Source organism: Ranitomeya imitator, chromosome 2, assembly GCF_032444005.1.
Source record: "Ranitomeya imitator isolate aRanImi1 chromosome 2, aRanImi1.pri, whole genome shotgun sequence".
Taxonomy (NCBI): Eukaryota; Metazoa; Chordata; class Amphibia; order Anura; family Dendrobatidae; genus Ranitomeya; species Ranitomeya imitator.
In genome coordinates, this window is record NC_091283.1 from 138796398 (window position 1) to 138822611 (window position 26214).

Consider the following 26214-nt stretch of genomic DNA (forward strand, 5'->3'; position numbering starts at 1 on the left):
CCACTGCAATGCCCCCTGGTTAGTCCTGTGTTACCAATTTTGAACTGCATTTAGCCCACTTTATTCTTTGGGCCTATATCTGTGTTTCCTCCTCATCCTGCCCATTGCCCAGCCAGTGATAGATGAGTCTGCTGGTACATTGACCCATAACGCAAAATTCCCCGTGCACGCTACACAGCAAGATTGTGACCCTGCTGAAAGTCAGGTTCCTCTTCCCGCATACCATACCACCTTACACGGGGACAAAGAGGAAGGTGCAGATGAAAGTGCAGGTTCCTTCATCAGGTGGGGGGAGGAATACTAGTTGGCGACGTCACTGGCACAGGGCCTCTCATAGTACGCCAAAGTGTTGCTGCCGGTGGGAGGCGCCCCCGCCGTGCAAACACACCGCTGTACTTTGAGGGGCCCTGTGCCAGTGCCAATGCCAACGAGTGGGCCCCCCCTGCTTGCTCAGGATCACAGCACTTGCAAAGTTGAAATACTTACCTCTCCCTGCTCCACTGCCGTGACGTGGTCCAGATTTACTGGGCCCACTAATTACTTGAACCAGCCCTACCCCCCACAACTTTAGCCAAATGACCCCCAATTTCAAATGCCTTCCAATTATTATAAGGTAAATTACGATTGACAAGCTTCTTTAACAAGAATGGATGTTTTTGCAATTAAAATGGGCAGTGTAGGTGTTTTCCTGGCCTCCACTCACTGCCGACTATGCTCCCCCATTGACTTGCATTGGGTTTCGTGTTTCGGGCGATACCCGACTTTTCGCGATAATCGGCAGATTCCACTCGACTCGACTTCTAAGATAGTCAGGTTTCACGAAACACGGCTCGACTCTAAAAAGGTCAAGGTCGCTCAACCCTACTAGTGGGTACCTAAGAGAGAAGAAAAACATTTTATTTTAATTTCTGTGTGCAATAGAAATAACCGATTATCATTACTTTTGGATCACCTCCTACTTACAGAATTAAACTACAAAGTATAAAAACACATATATATGGCACACAGATGAATGACAAGTGGCAGTTATTTGAACTTTCTTTTCTTGGCTGATCTGTGATGTACAGCTTCTGGGTTGCCTCTCTTCAAGCTCCAGCAATAGTCAGCCATCATATGTGAGTCCCACCGGCCTTGATACCGTTTTCCATTGTTTTAATGTCCTGATGAAAACGCTCCCCTTGTTCCTCGCTCACATACCCAAGGTTCTCTGGAAAAAAGTCCAAATGGCTGTGTAAATAGTGAATCTTGATACTCATTCTACATCCAAGATTTCGCAGACTCATTAGTAGCTCTTCCACAATCTCTTCATAGTTGTCTGCTTTCTTATTCCCTAGAAAATTCTGCACCACATTTCAAAATGCATTCCAAGCTCTTTCTTCTGTCTCATTCATTGATGTGATAAAATTTGGGTCTCTCATAAGTGTTCTTATTTGAGGTCCATCAAATATTCCAGCCTTTTCTTCTCTTCACTAAGACCAGGAAAAGTTGAACATATATAGTTAAAGCATCCTCCACTGTGATTGAGAGCTTTGATGAACTGCTTCATCAATCCAAGTTTTATGTGTAAGGGAGGAAAAACAATGTCCTTCCTGTCCACTAGAGGATCATGGATGACATTCTTATCGCCAAATGCCAAAATCTGTCGCTGAGGCCATTCAGTTTTCACCCAATGCTCTGCTGTAGCTCTACTATCCCAGTAGCACAGAAAACAAGGGTGTTATAATAACAAATGGGAATTATGCATGTTCAAAGAAAACAAAGATATTCTCACATTTATTGGAAGACTAAATGAAAACTAAATTTACCTTAGAGAACCGTATAAACCGGCACTTTTCATACACTACTTATATTTATCATATGCAAATTGCCTCTTCTGAGTAAAAGAGGACTTAAACTCTATAGCGCCACCTGTTGGAAGTAGTTCAAGAAAAGCACATCCAGCCCATGAATGGCAGCGCTTCCCAGGACTCAAATCAAAGATGGTATTTCATATTTTTTTATTTCATAACTTAAAATAGAAGAGATACAACGCATTTTGGATACAGTATATATCCTTCTTCAGGTATCATGAAAACACAGTACAAATCCTACTAGTATAAAATTTAATTACCTGTTGGAAGTAGCAATCCTACAAGTCACAATCAACCCATTAACGAGTCGTGCAATATGACTTAGGATAAAAACCAAATCAGTATCTCAATTCGCAGACACGGTGTTTCGGGCTGTTGGCCCTCGTCCGTGCGAAGCATGAGAACTAATTTGGCTAGATGAGAGGCTCCTCACCTTAACAAGCCAGAGATGGTATGTCACTCTCCATAAGAAGAAACGATACCCCTTAGACCCCAGTCCAGAGCCTCTCACCTAGCCAAATTAGTTCTCATGCTTCGCACTGACAAGGGCCAACAGCCCGAAACACTGTGTCTGCGAATTGAGATACTGATTTGGCTTTTATCCCAAGTCATATTGCATGACTTGTTAAAGGGTTGATTGTGACTTGTAGGATCGCTATTTCCAACAGGTGGCGCTATAGAGTTTAAGTCCTCTTTTTCTCAGAAGAGGCAATTTGCATATTATTTTTCCCAGAGGAGCATTGCACGGCGAATAAGCCTCCTTACCTTGACAAGCCAGAGATGGTATGTCACTCCCCATAAGGAGAAACGATATATATTTATCATGGAATTCTTGAAAATGGGCTATATACCTGTAGCGCAAAAAATGATGTGATAGAGAAATTATAAGATCAGATTTGAATTCAGCACGCTCAAATTAGTCTAAAACTGTTCTTAAAGTCCATGCCAGAATTTGTTTTTTTTGTAGACCAGTGTTATTGGGGCGTTCGCAGCTCGGGGTCCACCGTGCAGGACACGAACCTGCTTCTAGCAAATGGTGGCACAATATGGCGGTATAAGCGAACTCTGTTACTTCACAGAGTCACACAGAAAGGAAAACGCTGTGCTCTGTTAGCGTCACCGGTGAACACAGCTGCCTATCAGAGCAAAAGCAATCAGTGGTCAGGGAGTAGCAAGCACACAAACACCGCCTCTCCGGGGGAGCCGGAATTCTAATGGCTTTACGCCAGCCCTGATTTCACCATACAAAACTCCTCACCAGAGGTGCCGGTATTCTAGTGGCTTATTTCAGCCGGACCCTGACCACAAGCAGACAAGACCACTGAATAGCAAAAGCTCAGACATAAGCTGATCCTAGCGCATGGCCGTGCGGCCATGCAAACCTTTTATAGCTACAGCAACTTCAGGACCTTCCTAGAAGACCAATGGGAGCTGCTGCAGTATCTGAGCATGTGACCCCTGACCTCCAATGAGAGGTCTTACCTTGGACATGCTCAGAAGGGGAAAAGCAGGACTTGGTCCCAGAGATGTCTGCTCGCCGCTGACCAGTACTGGCTACAATGGCTGAGCCTGGAATGGAAGCAGTAACCATCCGCACAGTATCAGGCTGAGACCGACGTCTCCGCTGAGCAGGCTCTACTGCAGCTGGAGAAGAATGGGAGACCGCATCGGAGATGGTTCGAGACACCACCTGTACAGAGGCGGAAACTTGACCCCAAACAAGGGGTTATCTAACTTTTTGGGACTTATATTTTTACTTAACTGCATGTGTTTTGGGATAAAGATCATTGATAAAGTTGTTTCATGACAAATTTTGCACAGTTTGGCTTTATTTCCCTGCACATTCGGCTTACATTAGATGTGGTCTATGATCATAAATCAGGTGAGAGGAGCTCCAAAAAAGACAGGTAAGAAAGTAAAAAAGTCTCTGTCTTAGTGAGCTGACTGATGGAATCTCAGATAACTCTTTCTGCATCCCAGCAATAGACAGTGTAATTACGATACTACACAAGACAATCCGTGTACATTTTTTAGTAAAACCTAATTTAAAAAAACGCCCCAAATACATGCACATAAGTAAAAAAGAATCTCTGAATTCTGAGTCCCTGAAAACCCATTTAATTAAACCTACATATCGCGATTATCGTGCTGATTTTTTAATTATGCAATTTTAAATAATATCTGTGAAGAAAATAGAGGTAAATTAACTTCACCTGTACTATCCCCTCATATTTCTGACATCCAAGTACACACAAAAAGTAACCTTACAGTTTAGCCAGTAGCTGAGTTCACAAGTTTGTGGTAAATAGAGCAATTCATGGCACGAAATATTTTCTTCTAGCAATGCAGTACCACCTGTGAACACTTGGGGGCAATACATTTTGATTGACAGCTCAGACTGACCTGAAAACTTGCTTTAATATTTTGGGCACTACTCATGCTGGGAATCTTCAAGGAGGATTAGTCACTGGGGATTAAGAAAAAAATGACAACTTTAATTTGATTAATCTTCATGATTAGTTTTATTTAAGCTATTGAAAAGAACAATATTCCCAAATTTAAGCAATTCCAACTTTGCACTTTGGTATAAGTATGAACTTTCCTACAGCAGATACATGATGTGTCTAAGGGTGAATATTTAGTGTGGATTTTATTAGCACTCCATGAGTGTTACATATGGATTTTTAAAGAAAAAATGAAAATGAATTTTACAGTTTTTACATTACTATCTAGAATTTTTTTTCCAAAAATCTTCACACTGGCCACTAAAGTTAACATTAGGCTCATGCTTTCTGTTTCGCAGAGATTACTATTCAGTGTTATTATCATTGGCAGGATTACAATGAGAGATAGCGCACAATCCACCATTTACAATGAGATAGTAACAGCTCACCTTCTCCCCTCTCTTCACAATGATCTTTGCCCACAGCAAAGAATCCCTAGAAAGCGTTCCTACATAAGCCCATGATTTTGAATGCTGACATAGAATATTGCTGTCTTTGTCATTGTGGTTACTATATGGTATACATCTAAATTGCGGTATGCAAACAGATATCCAGACAAGATGGCAGCTCTAGAATCTAGAATCAGAAAATAAAATCAGATTACAGAATAACATTTAACACTACCTTACCATAATTAATAGTATGTAATATAGGTAATATTTTCCTTTTTGAAGACGTGTTAACAATTACCGTACATCAAAATATGTGTCCCCTATTAAATGGAAGTTAGCATAAAATTAAAAGTATGGTGAGAAGAGATGGATGAATTTTTTAACATTTTCCAAAAAATTTTCTACAAAATTTGATTTGCAACTCATAAATCTGGGCAAATCTCAGTACTGGAAAACTTGTAACTGCTCAGAAAATACACACGGGGATTGGGAGAGAAAGAGAGAGAACCAAGCTACCCTAAGAGCTTACACATTACAAGAGAGAAAGAGGACCCCACTGACCATAAGAGCGTACACTCTACAGGAGAGAGAGGACCCCACTGACCATAAGATCTTACACTCTACAGGAGAGAGAGGACCCCACTGACCATAAGATCTTACACTCTACAGGAGAGAGAGGACCCCACTGACCATAAGAGCTTACACTCTACAGGAGAGAGAGGACCCCACTGACCATAAGATCTTACACTCTACAGGAGAGAGGACCCCAATGACCATAGGAGCTTACACTTTTCAGGGAAAAAGGACCCCACTGACCATAAGAGCTTACACTCTACAGGAGAGAGAGGACCCCACTGACCATAAGAGCTTGCACTCTACAGGAGAGAGAGGACCCTGCTGACCATAAGAGCTTACACTCTACAGGAGAGAGAGGACCCCACTGACTATAAGAGCTTACACTCTACAGGAGAGAGAGGACCCCACTGACCATAAGAGCTTACACTCTACAGGAGAGAGAGGACCCCACTGACTATAAGAGCTTGCACTCTACAGGAGAGAGAGGACCCCACTGACCATAAGAGCTTACACTCTACAGGAGAGAGAGGACCCCACTGACCATAAGAGCTTACACTCTACAGGAGAGAGAGGACCCCACTGACCATAAGAGCTTGCACTCTACAGGAGAGAGAGGACCCCACTGACCATAAGAGCTTACACTCTACAGGAGAGAGAGAGGACCCCACTGACCATAGGAGCTTATACTCTACAGGAGAGAGAGGACCCCACTGACCATAAGAGGTTACACTCTACAGGAGACAAAGGACCCCACTGACCATAAGAGCTTACACTCTACAGGAGACAAAGGACCCCACTGACCATAAGAGCTTACACTCTACAGGAGACAAAGGACCCCACTGACCATAAGAGCTTACACTCTACAGGAGAGAGAGGACCCCACTGACCATAAGAGCTTACACTCTACAGGAGACAAAGGATCCTGTTGTGAATTCTGTTGTCGGGCTCCCTCCTGTGGTCATGAATGGTACTTCGGCTGGTTCTGTCCATGGACTTCCTCTGGTGGGTGTTTCTGAGTTTCCTTCCACAGGTGACGAGGTTAATTCGTTAGCTGGCTGCTCTATTTAACTCCACTTAGATCTTTGCTCCATGCCACCTGTCAATGTTCCAGTATTGGTCTAGTTCACTCCTGGATCGTTCTTGTGACCTGTCTTCCCAGCAGAAGCTAAGTTCCTGCTTGTATTTCTTTGGTTTGCTATTTTTCTGTCCAGCTTGCTATTTTTATTGTTGTCTTGCTTGCTGGAAGCTCTGGGACGCAGAGGGAGCGCCTCCGCACCGTGAGTCGGTGTGGAGGGTCTTTTTGCGCCCTCTGCGTGGTCTTTTTGTATGTTTTTGTGCTGACCGCAAAACAACCTTTCCTATCCTCGGTCTGTTCAGTAAGTTGGGCCTCACTTTGCTAAATCTATTTCATCTCTGTGTTTGTATTTTCATCTTTACTCACAGTCATTATGTGTGGGGGGCTGCCTTTTCCTTTGGGGAATTTCTCTGAGGCAAGGTAGGCTTTATTTTTCTATCTTCAAGGTTAGCTAGTTCCTTAGGCTGTGCCGAGTTGCATAGGGAGCGTTAGGAGCAATCCACGGCTATTTCTAGTGTGTTTTGATAGGATTGGGGATTGCGGTCAGCAGAGTTCCCACGTCTCAGAGCTCGTCCTTTATTATCAGTAACTATCAGGTCATTCCGTGTGCTCTTAACCACCAGGTCCATTATTGTCCTGACCACCAGGTCATAACAGGATCCCACTGACCATAAGAGCTTACACTCTACAGGAGAGAGAGGACCCCACTGACCATAAGAGCTTACACTCTACAGGAGACAAAGGATCCCACTGACCATAAGAGCTTACACTCTACAGGAGAGAGAGGACCCCACTGACCATAAGAGCTTACACACTACAGGAGAGAGAGAGAGGACACTATTGACCATAGGACCTTACACTCCACAGGGGAAAAGGGAAAAATGACCCCACTGACCCTAAGAGCTTACAATCTACAGGTGAGAGAGGACACTACTGACCATAGGAGCTTACACTCTACAGGAGAAAGAGAGAGAGAGAGAGAGAGAGGACACTACTGACCATAGGACCTTATGTTACCTCGGCTCCTGTTCCTGGCACTCCTCCTGCTGCCGCCGAGTCCAGGTCAGCTGATGTCCTTGCTGCGACCTCCTCACTCCGGGGCTCAGTGCTTGCATCCTGGCGCACGTCCTCCCTGCACTCAGCTGCACGCTCCTGTGGGTTGCGCAGGCGCAGTAGGCTCTGACCGCGCGCGCTCCTTCTGCTCTTCTATCCCTCCATGACCTGACCCGGAAGTACTTCCTGCCAATCAAAGTCTGGCCTCAGGTATTTCTGGCCCTCCTCCCTTTGTGGAGGCGCCTGATTATTGTGTTTTCCTGCTTTCGTTAGGCCGCATAGTTTTCTGTGCTTTACCAGTCCTGTGCATTCCCAGTCTTGTGCCTTTCCAGCCCTGTGTTGTTTAACCTCTTGTTCTCCTGTTTTCTCTTTCAGTTCCTGCTCCTGTGTTCCGCAGTTCCTGTGTTTTCCCTTTCCTCAGTCCGTTCCTCAGCTCCTTTACTTCTACCCAGGTTTTCCTCCGTCACCTTCTTGCCTTTCTGTTTTTCCCCGTTTTTCTCCCTGTTTCCTTTTCCTGGAGCCGATCCCTGGTCCTGGCCTCCGTGGTACTAGTTTTCCCTGTGCTTGCCTTCTAACAGTCCCTGTATAGGGGTTGGTTCCACTCTGGAGTGCTCGCTCAGGGGAGGTTCGGTGCCACGGTCCAGTGGGTCCACTCTTTGTTCTCGTCGCCTTCGGCGTAACAGACTGCACTCGGAAGACATCTGAGTGCAGCCTGATTCTAACAGTCCACTCTTTGTTCCCGTCGCCTTCGGCGTTACAGACTGCACTCGGACGACATCTGAGTGCAGCCTGATTCTAACACCTTACACTCTACAGGGGAAAAAGGACCCCACTGACCATAAGAGCTTACACTCCACAGGAGAGAGAGGACCTCACTGACCGTAAGGGCTTACACTCTACAGAAGAGAGAGTGTAGGAGCTTACACTCTACAATAGAGGACCCCAAAGACCATAAGAGCTTACACTCTACAGGAGAGAGAGGACCCCACTGACCATAAGAGCTTACACTCTACAGGAGAGAGAGGACCCCACTGACCATAAGAGCTTACACTCTACAGGAGAGAGAGGACCCCACTGACCAAAAGAGCTTAAACTCTACAGGAGAGAGAGGACTCCACTGACCATAAGAGGTTACACTCTACAGGAGAGAGAGGACCCCACTGACCATAAGAGCTTACACTCTACAGGAGAGAGAGGACGCCACTGACCATAAGAGCTTACACTCTACAGGAGAGAGAGGACCCCACTGACCCTAAGAACTTACACTCTACAGGAGACAAAGGACCCCACTGACCATAAGAGGTTACACTCTACAGGAGAGAGAGGATCCCACTGACCATAAGAGCTTAAACTCTACAGGAGAGAGAGGACCCCACTGACCATAAGAGGTTACACTACAGGAGAGAGAGGCCCCCACTGACCATAAGAGCTTACACTCTACAGGAGACAAAGGACCCCACTGACCATAAGAGGTTACACTCTACAGGAGAGAGAGGACCCCACTGACCATAAGAGCTTACACTCTACAGGAGACAAAGGACCCCACTGACCATAAGAGCTTACATTCTACAGGAGAGAGAGGACCCCACTGACCATAAGAGCTTACACTCTACAGGAGACAAAGGACCCCACTGACCATAAGAGGTTACACTCTACAGGAGAGAGAGGACCCCACTGACCATAAAAGTTTACACTCTACAGGAGAGAGGGGACCCCACTGACCATAAGAGGTTACACTACAGGAGAGAGAGGCCCCCACTGACCATAAGAGCTTACACTCTACAGGAGACAAAGGACCCCACTGACCATAAGAGTTTACACTACAGGAGAGAGAGGCCCCCACTGACCATAAGAGCTTACACTCTACAGGAGACAAAGGACCCCACTGACCATAAGAGCTTACACTCTACAGGAGACAAAGGACCCCACTGACCATAAGAGCTTACACTCTACAGGAGAGAGAGGACCCCACTGACCATAAGAGCTTACAATCTACAGGAGACAAAGGACCCCACTGACCATAAGAGGTTACACTCTACAGGAGAGAGAGGACCCCACTGACCATAAAAGTTTACACTCTACAGGAGAGAGAGGACCCCACTGACCATAAGAGGTTACACTCTACAGGAGAGAGAAGACCCCACTGACCATAAGAGGTTACACTCTACAGGAGAGAGAGGACCCCACTGACCGTAAGAGCTTACACTCTACAGGAGACAAAGGACCCCACTGACCATAAGAGGTTATACTCTACAGGAGAGAGAGGATCTCACTGACCATAAGAGCTTACACTCTACAGGAGACAAAGGACCCCACTGACCATAAGAGCTTACACTCTACAGGAGAGAGAGAGGACTCCACTGACCATAAGAGCTTACACTCTACAGGAGACAAAGGACCCCACTGACCATAAGAGCTTACCTTCTACAGGACAGAGAACCCACACTGACCATAAGAGCTTGCATTCTACAGGAGGCAGTGGACCCCATTGACCATAAGAGCTTACACTCTACAGGAGAGAGAGGACCCCACTGACCTTAAGAGCTTACACTCTACAGGAGAGAGTGGACCCCACTGACCATAAGAGGTTACACTCTACAGGAGAGAGAGGACCCCACTGACCATAAGAGCTCACACTCTACAGTAGAGAGAGAGGACCCCACTGACCATAAGAGCTTACACTGTACAGGAGAGAGAGGATACTGCTGACCATAAGAGCTTACACTCTACAGGAGAGAGAGAGAGGAACCCACTGACCATAAGCGCTTACACTCTACAGAAGAGAGAGGACCTCACTGACCATAATAGATCACACTCTACAGGAGAGAGAGGACCCCACTGACCATAATAGGTTACACTCTACAGGAGAGAGAGGACCCCACTGACCATAAGAGCTTACACTCCACAGGAGGCAAAGGACCACACTTACCATAAGAGGTTACACTCTACAGAAGAGAGATAAAGAGAGAGAGAGGACACTATTGACCATAGGACCTTACACTCTACAGGGGAAAAGGGAAAAGTGACCCCACTGACCATAAGAGCTCACACTCTACAGGAGAGAGAGGACCCCACTGACCCTAAGAGCTTACAATCTACAGGAGAGAGAGGACACTACTGACCATAGGACCTTACACTCTACAAGGGAAAAAGGACTCCACTTACCATAAGAGCTTACACTCTACAGGAGAGAGAGGACCTCACTGACCGTAAGGGCTTACAGTCTACAGAAGAGAGAGGACCCCACTGATCATAGGAGCTTACACTCTACAGGAGAGAGAGAGGACACTACTGACCATAGGAGCTTACACTCTACAATAGAGGACCCCAATGACCAAAAGAGCTTACACTCTACAGGAGAGAGAGGACCCCACTGACCATGAGAGCTCACACTATACAGGAGGGAGAGGACCCTGCTGACCATAAGAGCTTATACTCTACAGGAGAGAGAACCCCACTGACCATAAGAGCTTACATTCTATAGGAGTCAGTGGACCCCACTGACCATAAGAGCTTACACTTTACAGGAGAGAGATCCCCACTGACCATACAAGCTTAGAATCTACAGGAGACAGTGGACCCCACTGACTGTAAGAGCTTACCTTCTACAGGACAGAGAACCCCACTGACCATAAGAGCTTGCACTCTACAGGAGGCAGTGGACCCCATTGACCATAAGAGCTTACACTCTACAGGAGAGAGAGGACCCAACTGACCTTAAGAGCTTACACTATACAATAGACAGAGGACCCCACTGACCATAAGAGCTTACACTCTACAGGAGAGAGAGGACCCAACTGACCTTAAGAGCTTACACTCTACAGGAGACAAAGGACCCCACTGACCATAAGAGGTTACACTCTACAGGAGAGAGAGGACCCCACTGACCATAAAAGTTTACACTCTACAGGAGAGAGAGGACCCCACTGACCATAAGAGGTTACACTTTACAAGAGAGAGAGGACCCCACTGACCGTAAGAGCTTACACTCTACAGGAGACAAAGGACTCCACTGACCATAAGAGCTTACACTCTACAGGAGACAAAGGACCCCACTGACCATAAGAGCTTACACTCTACAGGAGAGAGAGAGGACCCCACTGACCATAAGAGGTTACACTCTACAGGAGAGAGAGGACCCCACTGACCATAAGAGCTTACACTCTACAGGAGACAGAGGACCCCACTGACCATAAGAGCTTACACTCTTCAGGACACAAAGGACCCCACTGACCACAAGAGCTTACACTCTACAAGACACAGTGGACCCCACTGACCATAAGAGGTTACACTCTACAGGAGAGGGATCTCTACTGACTATAAGAGCTTACACTATACAGGAGAGAGAGAGGACTCTGCTGACCATAAGAGCTTAGGCTCTATAGGAGGGAGAAAAGACCTCGCTGACCATAAGTTCTTACCCACTACATAAGAGAGAGAGGACTTCATTAAGCACAAGAGTTTACTCTCTACAGAAGAGGGGGAGATTTGGTTGGTGACCCTGGAAATGGAAAACGACTTTGCGGCACAAACTGTGATCCGTTGGGAACCGCTGACCGAGGCTGTGATGACCCAGGTACTGACCACCACTGTATAATCTATGATAATCTGTAAGATGTAATAGATACAGAGCATTATGGACAGGCCCACATAGCAATGCAAAATAACATTAGCCCACTCTCTGATATACTAGCAGTGTGGGAAAGTGTTCCTGGCATTTTTTTCTGCGTCTCAATTCACACAAAGTGTATTCACTTGAACCCTCAAATTTCAGGGCATTCAATGTGAACCCAATCCTCCACATACCGAATCGCTCATTGCTGAAAGATGGCTTGATTTACAAGTAATCGAGAAAAATAGAGGACGGAATTTTTTAAACTATAAAAATGATTTACCTAATAGAAAAATAAAAAGAAGTCAGACCCAGAATTGAAAGGACTACAGGCAGGACTGCCTCTCCATCCAGTTTTAGAATAAAACCAATGAGACAGAAGGACCTTCCGCTCCCCTCCGTACTGTACTTGGCTCCATGTAAACAGTTATTAGATGACTTGAATGTTGGAGGTGATGGGTGATAGAAGGAGGGCTGTGTCACACAACTGCTTAATCCCCCCACCATATAGGGACTGTGGACCCCATATACTGTGATCCCCTTCAATCCCTGTCACTTACTTATCAGAACTTGCAATTTGTTCTGCGTCTGCCAGCAAAAGTTCATCACCATTTGTATGAAGAGATAAATCCTCTCTGTTTGGATAATCTTCAGCCATCGGATTATCTTTACTAATCATTTCAAAGTTTTCAAAACACAGAGAAAATATTTACTGTGGAGGAGAAGACAGAGGATCAGCATGTAAAGCCTGGCTCTCCGGAGGAGGGAATATCATACAAACTTTCCTCTATAACAAGGGGATGTTTAATGGCCTCAGACAGTCTGTTTGAGGCTGATGGATGAGTGCGGGCATGGTGAGCTCTCTGGGTCACTATCTGCTCTCTGTGTCTGTGGTCTCCTGATCTCTCATGGTGTCTCTGTGTACAATACCCTCCAACCAGTCACAAATCCATGCTCAGACTCCCCCAGATGATCCCATCTGCCACACAAAACTGTGATCTGGTACAAATAAGATATACTGATAATAAGATACTGATTTGGCTCTTATCCTAAGTCATATTGCAAGACTCCTTAAAGGGTTGATTGAGACTTGTAGGACCGCTACTTCCAATAGGTGGCGCTATAGAGTCCAAGTCCTCTTTTTCTCTGAAGAGGCAATTTGCTCTGGTACAAATAACATTTCTCCTTCATTGTCATGATTAAGTACAGAACATTATGTGCACTATGTAGACCAGTGATAATGGCTTGCTAGGAATTCTACAATGCGAGCAAGAGTTGGAATTGGTCAATTTATGAACTTTTCTCTATGGTGGTGCTTGTGATTTTGAGAAGTAGATGGTTAATGGGGGTGATGGTCTTTTGTGACCCGATGATGTAAAGGTACCTTCACACATAACGATATTGTTAACGATATCGTTGCTATTTGTGACGTAGCAACGATATCGTTAATGAAATCGTTATGTGTGACAGCGACCAACGATCAGGCCCCTGCTGGGAGATCGTTGGTCGCTGAAGAAAGTCCAGAACTTTATTTCATCGCTGGACTCCCTGGAGACATCGCTGGATCGGCGTGTGTGACACCGATCCAGCGATGTCTTCACTGGTAACCAGGGTAAACATCGGGTAACTAAGCGCAGGGCCGCGCTTAGTAACCCGATGTTTACCCTGGTTACCATGCTAAAAGTGAAAAAAAACAAACACTACATACTTACCTAACGCTGTCTGTCCTCCAGCGCTGTGCTCTGCACTCCTCCTGTACTGGCTGTGAGCCGGAAAGCAGAGCGGTGACGTCACCGCTCTGCTTTCCGGCTCCCAGACAGTACAGGAGGAGAGCAGAGAAGCAGAGCGCAGCGCTGGAGGACAGACAGCTGTAGCTAAGTATGTACTGTTTGTTTTTTTTTACTTTTAGCATGGTAACCAGGGTAAACATCGGGTTACTAAGCGCGGCCCTGCGCTTAGTTACCCGATGTTTACCCTGGTTACCGGCATCGTTGGTCGCTGGAGAGCGGTCTGTGTGACAGCTCTCCAGCGACCAAACAGCGACGCTGCAGCGATCCGGATCGTTGTCGGTATCGCTGCAGCGTCGCTAAATGTGAAGGGGCCTTAAGTTTACATTGGCACAAGTCTATCCCATGGGTCACCATGGTATCTTTCTGTGGAAACTTCCTGAAGAAGAAGCCATGAGCTTCGAAACGCGTTGAATAAACCACCCGAACATCCTATAACTATATCTGGATCCATCATTTGTCGCACCAGCGTGGATTTTATCCACATTCATCTATTATAATGGGTCACCACGGCTGAGCATCCCTTGTATGAGAGTTGGCAGGTATTTAGTTCTTCAGTAGGATAAAAAAAAGTTTCTAATTCATATGTGAACTTCTAGATGCTACTTATTGCAGAATAAAGTAATATGGTCATTTGGCCATGCAGCAAGGTATGGAAGCATACAGAGAAGCAAATGGTATTGATAAACAAACTTATCAGCACAAGAAACATATTACTAAAAATGAAAATATATCCCGAGACAGAAGGAAACACCCACAGCGGCCACACAACAGAGAGATGTAGTGAGATAAGCAAAGCTTCTACATGTTGGTTTTACTGAGGAGGCCTCTCATGATGGTTTCAATGGAGTACATCTATCAATCTTAGAGGTAGTCAAACATTTTAAAATAAGAATTTGGCAGATTTAGCAAATTTTTGACAAAAACTTGATTCTTGATTTGGAGCAAAAAAATACACCATGAATTGCAGGTAGCTCAATTTACCTATAATGATGTGGTCAACACTCTGATAGTGAATGCTACTTATTCCAGTGTGTTTTACGGGCTTCAGTAATTTCGAAGAGAGAGAAGCCATTGAAATTTGGTATGCTGATCATCATTTACACGTGTGGAGAGGATAAAGTGGGGAAAAATGAGGAGCAATTGTGATTAAAATTATGGACTGGTTGGGAAATGAGGGATGGAAGGTGCAATGAGAAGCCCTGAAGCTAATCGATCTTGTATCAATGCTTAGTAATAGTGGAGGTACAAGTTACACACATCTGTGGATGCCAGGAGGATGGATTTCATTTCAGTTTTGATTATGAGGGTGGGTGGGGAGGGAGGGAGAGAAAGGCGGAGGGACAGGGAGGGGGACAAGGAAAGGGAGAGTCAGAAGGACAGGGATGGGGACAGGGAGAGAGGCAGAGGGACAGGGAGGGGGACATGGAAAGGGAGAGGCAGAGGGACAGGGAGGGGGACAAGGAGAGGGAGAGGGAAAGAGACAGGGAGAGGAAGAGAGAGTGCAATTTTCAAGTGCAGGTACAGTAAGCAGTGATGTCAGATTACCATCATCAGGGAGACGAGACATCATAGTCTTTCCTGGTTGGTGAAATTCTACCATAGTTGCAAGGCACTTTGGAGAACTCCACTCAGTCTGTGATTCATGAAATTTACTACAATGTTAGCCCATTTTTGGCGATTCACATAAATCAAATTGCTCATTGTTCAAATTCACTGGAATTTCGATTTATTTGAATTTGATTAGTTAAAAATCTATTTGATCATCTCTAATCTATGTATATTATCTATCTATCTATCTATCTATCTATCTATCTATCTATCTATCTATCTATCTATCATCCATCTAATCCTATCACAGTGATCAAAATAAAAAAAATTGTAAATAACCCCCGCCTTTATCACTCCCTTAATTAGATAAAAATAATATAAAGTAAATGTATTTATTTCCATTTTCCAATTAGGGTTAGGGTTGGGGCTAAAGTTTGGGTTAGAGTTGGGATTAGGGTTAGGGTTGGGATTAGGTTTTGGTTTAGGGTTAGGGTTGAGATTAGGGTTAGGGTTGGGATTAGGGTTATGGTTGGGATTAGGGTTAGGGGTGTGTTGGGATTATGGTTGGGATTATGGTTAGATTTGTGGTTAGGGTTATGTTTAGGGTTGGGATTAGGGTTACAGGTGTGTTGGGGTTAGGGTTTTGTTTATGGTTATGGTTAGGGTTGAGATTAGGGTTAGGGGTGTGTTAGGGTTAGGGTTGTGATTAGGGTTGGGATTAGGGTTAGGGGTGTGTTGGGGTTAGGGTTGGGATTATGGACGCGTGGGGCATCAGCGTACTCAGGAAAAATTGGACAACAACTTTTGGGGTCCAGTTTCTCTTGTTACTCTTGGGAAAATAAAAAAAATTGAGGGTTAAAAAATCATTTTTGTGGAAAAAAATTATTTTTTATTTTCATGGCTCTGCATTATAAACTTCTGTGAAGCACTTGGGTGCTCAAAGTGCCCACCACACATCTAGATAAGCTCCTTGGGGGGTCTAGTTTCCAAAATGTGGTCACTCGTGGGGGGGGGGGTTTCTACTGTTTAGGCACATCAGGGGCTCTGCAAACACAACATGAAGCCCGCAGACCATTCAATCAAAGTTTGCATTCCAAAACATTACTACTTCCCTTCCGAGCCCCGACGTGTGTCCAAACAGTGGTCCCCCCACATATGGGGTTTTGGCATACTCAGGAAAAACTGGACAACAACTTTTTGGGTCCAATTTCTCTAGTTACCCTTGTGAAAATAAGAAAGTGTGGCTAAAATATCATTTTTGAGAGAAAAAAAGATTGTTTATTTTCAGGACTCTGCGTTATAAACTTCTGTGAAGCACTTGGGGGTTCAAAGTACTCACCACACATCTAGATAAGCTCCTTAAGTGGTCTAGTTTCCAAAATGGTGTCACTTGTGGGACCAATCCTGCTAAAGAACTAAAATAACAATTTACATTTTACTCAAAACTATACCTATAAAAAGAAAAATCAGAGAAACTGAAAATTTTGCAGTGGTCTCTTAAGTGTTAAAAATCGTATTGTTCAGCTCTCTAGAGGGAAGATAACATAACTATGAGAACAAGTGGAATGAGGTCAAAACTTTTATCTGTAGAAAAAAGCAGTATAATAAAAAAAAACAGATCTAATCTCTGTTAATCTAGGTACAGATTGCGATACATCCCAGTGTGACCTGTAATTCCCAGTAGAACACAGGGCTACAGTCACGGAAATCATCAGTACCTTAGCGCACAGTAATTGTTCACAGCCGTCCAATGACATTACATTTAAAAAAGTTACAATAATTTTATTGTTGATCTTCTCATTTTGTTAACACTGAAAAATGATTATTCTGATAAGTCAGAAATTAGTATATAGCGATTAGTGAAGAGTGTAAATGTGCAGTTAATGGAGGAGTATTCAGACTTAGCACCTGGGGCAGCATGAGCTGTAGATACAGCCCAGGTGACTGAAAAACTCTGACACAATATAACAGAGATAGCTACAGATGTGAGATTTTGTGCCAGACACAGATCCAATTGATGGTCAAACTATTTGTTCAACTGACAGTATTAGAACCATGCAAAGACAAATTATGTCAGATAACCAAAGGCAAAAAAAACATGAAAAAAAGAAAAGAAATATTGATTTCATAAAATCCACTTGTTTGCTTAACTGTTGATTTGCTGATCATAAAATAAACCTCAGAGCATCAGTGACCACCTACTAAAAAAATCAAGACTTATAGGGTTATTCTAAACTCGTGTTTTCAGCAGCAAACAGCTGCATTTCCTCTTGCGTCCTCATTTCTGTGTGGGCCCTCCTCCTGAGTGACAGTTCTGGTTTAGTATCATTGTCCTACTGCCGAGCCTATGCTACTATGACATATTAATGGTATGTCATTGTTCTGATGTCTGTTATCATTACACTTGCATGAAATGCATTAGAACGAGCTCACAGGAAAGTGAGAGCTATGATTATGAGAACTGCTCTGGAAACCGACGATGATGGGGATTTTGAAAGACTAGTAATAGGCCAGGAGATGACAAGTAAGGGCAGGGGGTAAGCTAGCGGCTGTATAGAAATCGGAAAGCTGGAGTGTGGTGGCAGGTATTTCAGGAGTTTACTCTTTTTGTAAAATGTAACCACTGTGCTCATTCGGCCAAGCACTGGTAATCGATCTCTTTGAGTGCAAGCTGTACACTGTGTAAGATAAAAGCTCTCATAGCATGAGAATAAGAGCAGATAAAAATCAAAACAATTGCAAACTTGCTTATTTTCATGCTGTCTAACTATACTAATTTTGAAACATGACAATATCCCTTTAGATGGGTTGTCTGACACTGAAATATTTTTTTTGTTTTAATAAATGGAGGCATTTCAAACTTTAAGCACCACTGTAGATCCAGCAAAAATTGCTCTTGAGGTTTGTACTGGCTTTGAAAGTAATGTTTGCGTGTGATTCAACTGGAAGTCAACAGGACCACTGCAGCCAATCACAGATGACTAAAAGAGCATGTCATCGGATGTCTCTTGTGACGTGCTCCTCTAGTTACCTGACATGTATCTAATACAGGGTTATGGTAAGAAACAGTGGGACTCCACAGCACAATTTAAAATGAGTCTCCAGTACCCCATGACGAACGTTACAAGCAAATTGATAAAATGAATGGCTTCACTTTCAGGAGTCTTTCCAGGATGCACAGAGATAACGTAATGGCGCTGTCACGGTGGGAATTGCAAATCTAATGCAGAAGGAAATATTCATAAAGGAGGCAGAAGGAAAAATGCGCTGATGCCACAGTACGAGAAAAATGTACTTACAGCACAAAAATCAAGCAGTGATGTCACCATAGTGAGGCAATGTACAAAGCTATATGTATTATGATGTGCAGGTAGTACTACTGTGTGCGTCTTGGTGTCATAATAGCCTCAGCTAACACAATTAGTAAAAAGGTCACAATTTGTTAGGAGGTCACAGGGGCTTGAGTTAGCAATTTAGGTTGTTAACAATGGTAAATCTGGCATTGGTTTGAATCTGGGGGATTAGCCAAATGCTGTCATAGTCTTTGGCTCAGGGTATTAAAAGGTATATGAGATGTCTGTAATTTGAAGAGCCTTTGAACACTGTTTAAATCTATTGTTAGGTCTTACAGCTAATTAAAAATTGGAAGACAGGTGAACCTCAAGCTCTGGGTCTGCAGATGTCACCTTTTTGCATAAAGAGCTGAAGTTTTATGCCGGGTTCAGACTAGCATATGCAAAATAATCAATTTTTCACTCCGAAAAGAAAAACATACGATTTTTCATCCATACTGTGATCCTTCATCAATGTTACCTATATGTCATTTAAATTTTTACTTCCTTATGACATCCATATGGCATCCGTTTTATACATCAACTATTTAAAAGGAACCTGTCACCAGATTTTCCCCGTATAAAGTAGGGCCCTCAAATACAGCATTGCGGAATGCTGTATATAGTGTAAATCCCCAATGAAAAATAAAAAAATATAGTTTTTATTATATTCACCTATGGCACAGTATGGTCCGATGGGCGTCTCTGATATTGATCCAGCGCCCCCTCTCTTCTTGCGATCGCCGTCCTCCTTCTTGCTTCATGTGTATGATGCATCCTACGTCATCCACTCAGTGTCCTCCATTGCTCCTGTGCAGGTTCACTTTTCTACCCTGCCAAGAGCAGATAAAAGCATGGACGAGGAAAAGGCAAAGATCGTCGACGCATACGCGCTACAAATACTTTACTCCACCCTCGGCAGGCAGAGAGAAGAGCGCATGCGTGGGAGCCGGATAGAGGATGCTGTGTGGATGACGTAGTATGTCATCCACACCAATCAGGGAAGGAGGACGACAATTGCAAGAAAAGAGGGGGCACTGGATCAAGACCAGAGCCGACCATTGGACTGGGCCGTGCCATAGGTGAGTATAATAAAAGGTCTTTTTTTGTGTTATACACAGTGGATTGGGGACATATACAGTGGGGCAAAAAAGTATTTAGTCAGTCAGCAATAGTGCAAGTTCCACCACTTAAAAAGATGAGAGGCGTCTGTAATTTACATCATAGGTAGACCTCAACTATGGGAGACAAACTGAGAAAAAAAAATCCAGAAAATCACATTGTCTGTTTTTTTAACATTTTATTTGCATATTTGGTGGAAAATAAGTATTTGGTCAGAAACAAAATTTCATCTCAATACTTTGTAATATATCCTTTGTTGGCAATGACAGAGGTCAAACGTTTTCTGTAAGTCTTCACAAGGTTGCCACACACTGTTGTTGGTATGTTGGCCCATTCCTCCATGCAGATCTCCTCTAGAGCAGTGATGTTTTTGGCTTTTCGCTTGGCAACACGGACTTTCAACTCCCTCCAAAGGTTTTCTATAGGGTTGAGATCTGGAGACTGGCTAGGCCACTCCAGGACCTTGAAATGCTTCTTACGAAGCCACTCCTTCATTGCCCTGGCGGTGTGCTTTGGATCATTGTCATGTTGAATGACCCAGCCACGTTTCATCTTCAATGCCCTTGCTGATGGAAGGAGGATTGCACTCAAAATCTCACGATACATGGCCCCATTCATTCTTTCATGTACCCGGATCAGTCTTCCTGGCCCCTTTGCAGAGAAACAGCCCCAAAGCATGATGTTTCCACCACCATGCTTTACAGTAGGTATGGTGTTTGATGGATGCAACTCAGTATTCTTTTTCCTCCAAACACGACAAGTTGTGTTTCTACCAAAAAGTTCCAGTTTGGTTTCATCAGACCATAGGACATTCTCCCAAAACTCCTCTGGATCATCCAAATGCTCTCTAGCAAACTTCAGACGGGCCCGGACATGTACTGGCTTAAGCAGTGGGACACGTCTGGCACTGCAGGATCTGAGTCCATGGTGGCGTAGTGTGTCACTTATGGTAGGCCTTGTTACATTGGTCCCAGCTCTCTGCAGTTCATTCACTAGGTCCCCCCGTGTGGTTATGGGATTTTTGCTCACCGTTCTTGTGATCATTCTGACCCCACGGGGTGGGATTTTGCGTGGAGCCCCAGATCGAGGGAGATTATCAGTGGTCTTGTATGTCTTCCATTTTCTAATTATTGCTCCCACTGTTGATTTCCTCAGTCCAAGCTGGTTGGCTATTGCAGATTCAGTCTTCCCAGCCTGGTGCAGGGCTACAATTTTGTTTCTGGTGTCCTTTGACAGCTCTTTGGTCTTCACCATAGTGGAGTTTGGAGTCAGACTGTTTGAGGGTGTGCACAGGTGTCTTTTTATACTGATAACAAGTTTAAACAGGTGCCATTACTACAGGTAATGAGTGGAGGAAAGAGGAGACTCTTAAAGAAGAAGTTACAGGTCTGTGAGAGCCAGAAATCTGGATTGTTTGTTTCTGACCAAATACTTATTTTCCACCATAATATGCAAAAAAAATGTTAAAAAAACAGACAATGTGATTTTCTGGATTTTTTTTTCTCAGTTTGTCTCCCATAGTTGAGGTCTACCTATGATGTAAATTACAGACGCCTCTCATCTTTTTAAGTGGTGGAACTTGCACTATTGCTGACTGACTAAATACTTTTTGGCCCCACTGTATGCATCACTCTAGAATGCTGTAACAGAAGGCTTACTGGTGTTGGCTGTACTTTATACTGGAAAACCTGGTGACAGGTTCCCTTAAACTCTAATAATAGGTCACATGCAGATTACAAAATTAATATTTGCAATGATAGTTTGTGATTTGTTTTTTATGCACTCATGAGCTTTCAATGGGAGAGTCTGATCCGAAAAAAGATAATATTTTAGATGTGGACCATTGGTCAGTGTATAAAATGGTTATAAGATCTGCCACATTGACTTGTATTGGGCCTTGTGCTTTTTGAATGCTATCATTTTATACATGGGCCAATGGTCCACATGTAAAATGTTATCTTTTTTTTTGGATCAAACTCTCCCATTATAACTTGTATTATTTATTCTACAGAATATTTAATAAACTGCAATATGGGGACCAATTTCTTAATATGAATCTCATGTATGATTAGGTCCTGAAAGGAAAGTTACGTTTTGTGTAATATTTGTTTATCTTGTTTATCTTGTGGTCAGTGTCTAGATATGGAGTGTTCTAGCATTACGCTCCTCAGATTCAGACTTGTCCAGACGATCGTATTTTACTTTTCTTATATGGACCACAATGGCCAAACTGATTTCTTGTCTCTTGACCTGAATTTACAGTCTCTTTGGCAAATCTGGTGCTGTAAGACCTGCAGCTGCTCGTACCCATATCTATGATACTGTACAATGGAGATTTTTGCATATATTTGACAATGAATATTGCATCATGTCTGGTGCTGAAAACAGTCAGTTCTTGTAAAAAGTACATAATACACATGCTTCAAATCTGGTCTTCAGTTCCAAAAAAGACCACTTCATAGGAAAGATTGTTTTTTTTCTTAGATAATAAATAAAACTTTAATGTAAATGCTCTCACCTACAGTAGGAGAGTTGGGTAGGAACATTCAACACTGTTTCAATGTTGAAGACACAAAAGAGCACAGTGAGGTCAAAAATACTCTGTTGTAAAAAAATCACAGTAATAAGCAAGTGCTAGTCAAAAGATGGAAAAAACAGGGTATTTAGTTGATACTTTTTTTTTGCAAAAAAATGTATACTAAGCTGCTCCACCAATCGTCAAGGTATACCCATATAGAGCAGTCCTACCTCACTGTTCTCTTTTGTGTCTTCAAGTTTCTTGGTGGTGTGTGAACAGGTTCCTCCAGACTTGTTCATTGTGCAAGTAGCCCATGTGTTTCTGGTTCTGTAACTGTTTCAATGTTGGTCAAGACTTTGCTGGCCTTCTGCCATAGATCTTTCACGTGAGCTTCATTGGAGCCTATATCAGTTCATTTATCATACAGAAGAGGAGAAAAATTGACCTTTTTTGCCCCCCCAGTCCCAAAGGTGGCTCAGTATGTTATGTTCAGTATAGTATTATTTGTTTTGTGTGCAGTAAAAGGAATGTGTCCTAGATTCAGACTGAGTCCCTAATGCTTTGCTTTTACTTCACACAAATAAATGTGACCTTTATTATATTAATATACTATCCAAATAATCATTTGGGCAGTGACAAAAAATTGTCTATTTTTCTCTTCTGTATGATTGATATCAAATTCCAGGCTGCTTCACGCAATTCAAGTGTTCCCAACACTGCATTAAAATCTGTGCTTTAGAGGGACCGGTCCATTGTTGGAGAACACCAAAGCTTCTTTGTGTGCTAAGCATGTCTTGATTTTCACAGAAATGTGCTGGTCATCTTCATTTGATGTAGATTTTTTCTTTCTTTCAGATTAAACGTTTTCCAGAACTTATTATGTCATGTATGAAATGTGTCTGTACCAAATGAGCTCAAATGTTAAAAAAGGCAAAAACAAAGGTACTAGAAAGCTTCCATAGGGTTACAGACAAATAAAATCTCCAAGGAGTCAACTCACTTGATTAGGTTGTGCAGTTTAAAGTTTATTCTCTCCAAAAGTCTTTCATGGCTGAGATGGGAATATTTGGCTACGAGCAGTTGAGTTACACTGTTTCTGTAACTCACATAGAAATTAATAAATTAATAAGAGTTAGAGAAACAGTGGGTAGCGATCAGTATCTGCTGTTTCTGTAGATCTATCCCAAGGATGGAGTCTGGATGAAGTTATTCCTGCTTGAGCTATAAATGGGTGAGATGTGAACAACCCTTTAAAGGGAAGGTACCGCATTTGTAGATCATTAATTAATCAATGTAATGTAGCATAACATGCTGTTATAACCCAGATTACACAGCCTAACATGTAGAAGAGTCTCTCGACTCTCGCCAGTCAGATTGTGAAGGAGAGATTGGCTAATGAAATCAATTATTAACCTTACATAAGCTAATTCAGATGTGGTGTGGCAAGATGGCGTCTGCATTCTGGAACAACACCCTGGAGACTATATATGGAACGGACCTAACATGGACCAATGACGACTGACATGATAGTTGCTCAGAAGTTGTGTGACGCCCTCTTTTTGCCTGTTACATGATCTCATAAAAATCAGTTTTGCGCCAGCTTTTGCTGAGAGAGGAGCACATATCTGACTTCTGTGTCCAATGTAATTCCTCTATGCATGCACTTGACTCATATTTATCAGCTCAGTGACAGGCAATCCCTGAGATCTCACCCTTAAAGGTACCTTCACACTCAGCAACTTTACAATGCGAATGACAGCGATCCGTGATTTTGCAGCGTCCTGGATAGCGATCTCGTTGTGTTTGACATGCAGCAGCGATCTGGATCCCGCTGTGCCATCGCTGGTCGGAGCTAGAAGTCCGGAACTTTATTTGGTCGTCAGGTCGGCGTGTATCGTCATGTTTTACAGCAAAAGCAACTATGTCTGCAATGTTTTTACATGGAGCTAACAACCAGCGAGAACGATAAGTGAGTCGCCGTTACGTCACTGGATCGCTCCTGCATCGTTCTGGAGCTGCTGTGTTTGACGTCTCTACAGCGACCTAAACAGCGACGCTGCAGCGATCGGCTCGTTGTCTATATCGCTGCAGCGTCGCTGAGTGTGACGGTACCTTAAGAGATCACCCTCACAAGATGATGTCAGGGGGGAGAAGTATCTGGCTTGTTGGACTTCCAATGGCCAACTTTTTTGTATTTTGGAAGATAAGCCACTGGCAGAACAGTCTGGCGGCACCTACTTCATAGAACATACAGGAACGCTAGGTCGGGTCAAGCTTTCCTGTGTATGGTGGAATGGTGGAGCTGAGAGAGATGGGTATCTACCAAACATTTGCTATCTAATGTGTATGGAGTTCATAAAGCATCTAATGATGGGATTGACACAATCCCAAATTGCACTGTGGAAACTAAGAATTAAGCATTGTTTTTACATGCGTACATCTTTTCTGTTTTATGAAGCAGGATTTTTCTGTTCAAGCTGTGCACCTTGGTCTTCAGTAAATGCTACTCCTATGCTTGCAGTGTTAAAGGCTCATGTGGTGAAGTGGATTCTCTAAGCCACAGGCCAGGGTAAGCAGTATGGAGTGCAGATCATAGAGTTTCAGGAAAGTGGGTATACAGGAAGGCAGACAGATAAACAGAGCAGGAAGCACCCGATACAGTAGATCCAGCTGTGAGGATTCTCATGGGAAAAGTAAATGTATAAACAATCTGGATGTAGCATCAGGCAAATGGTTAATAGCAGGATAGCGGCGCCGGTGATGTAATGGCAACTGATTCTTGCTTGTTAAGGCGTGGTTCCACATAGAAGTAATAGATGAGTAGACAATCTGGTATCCTTTGTGCATAGTCATGGTTTGCAGCAGAGATAAATGCAGACAGGAACTTGTAGCAAGGAAATGGGTTACCGCAGGACAACAGTAAATTCGAGTTTTCAGAGAGGAATTACCTTGAATGCAGAGACTGAGGGGAAAACAGAGTTGGGTAATATAAAAAGAAGTTGATAAGGTGGACAACCTCCCACCCGCTCTATGGTTGTCCACAAAAAACCCTGCCCTTTAAACAAATTGGTTGTTAACTCCTCGCAGCACTTAGTGTGGTGGAGGAAAATTTCTGGCTTTTACATCACTGAAGCCATTAACCAAAAGCAAAACATATCTCCCCTCTAGCACCTTACCAGTGACTTTGTCACAACATTTTGACAGTTTTAGGGAATAAAACAAATTCTTTGGAGTGCTCGTGTGAGTTTCTTTTTTACTCCTTACAAACAGGAAGTTTATAACAGATTTGAAGTGATCATGGGGTGAAACCTTGGAGTAGAGTGAGCATAAAGCATTGCTTTAATCGTTTTGAAAAACGCAAAAATCCCGTTCACATCAATAAAATTTGTCATTAATAATCATTTTTTTGGAAGGTTTATTATTTGTGCTTGGACAATTTTATTTATTGGTTCCATTTACTGTAAACTAAATCATATCAAACTTGAAATCATAGTAATCCTTTGAGCGTCGTTATTGATAATTAATTTTACAAGACATGTCTATTTACTATGTTAGATATTCGATAAAAAATAAATGATTTCATAGGAACAATGCCGGGTTATGCAAACATACATATTGATGAGCAGAATATCCATGTATATAGAGGCTTGTAGTGAACACCATAGGCGACCCCCATACTAAAATACATGATCTGGGTTTTGTCTGTATTCTTTTACTCTAACAACATTGTCGGTTTTATTCAATCTTACACAAGAGAACATTTGTCTTCTATAGACCAAAATCAGGTTATAAATTCTGTAACCAGTTCTAATCAACTAAGGAACTGCTTACCCCCTCTCCAG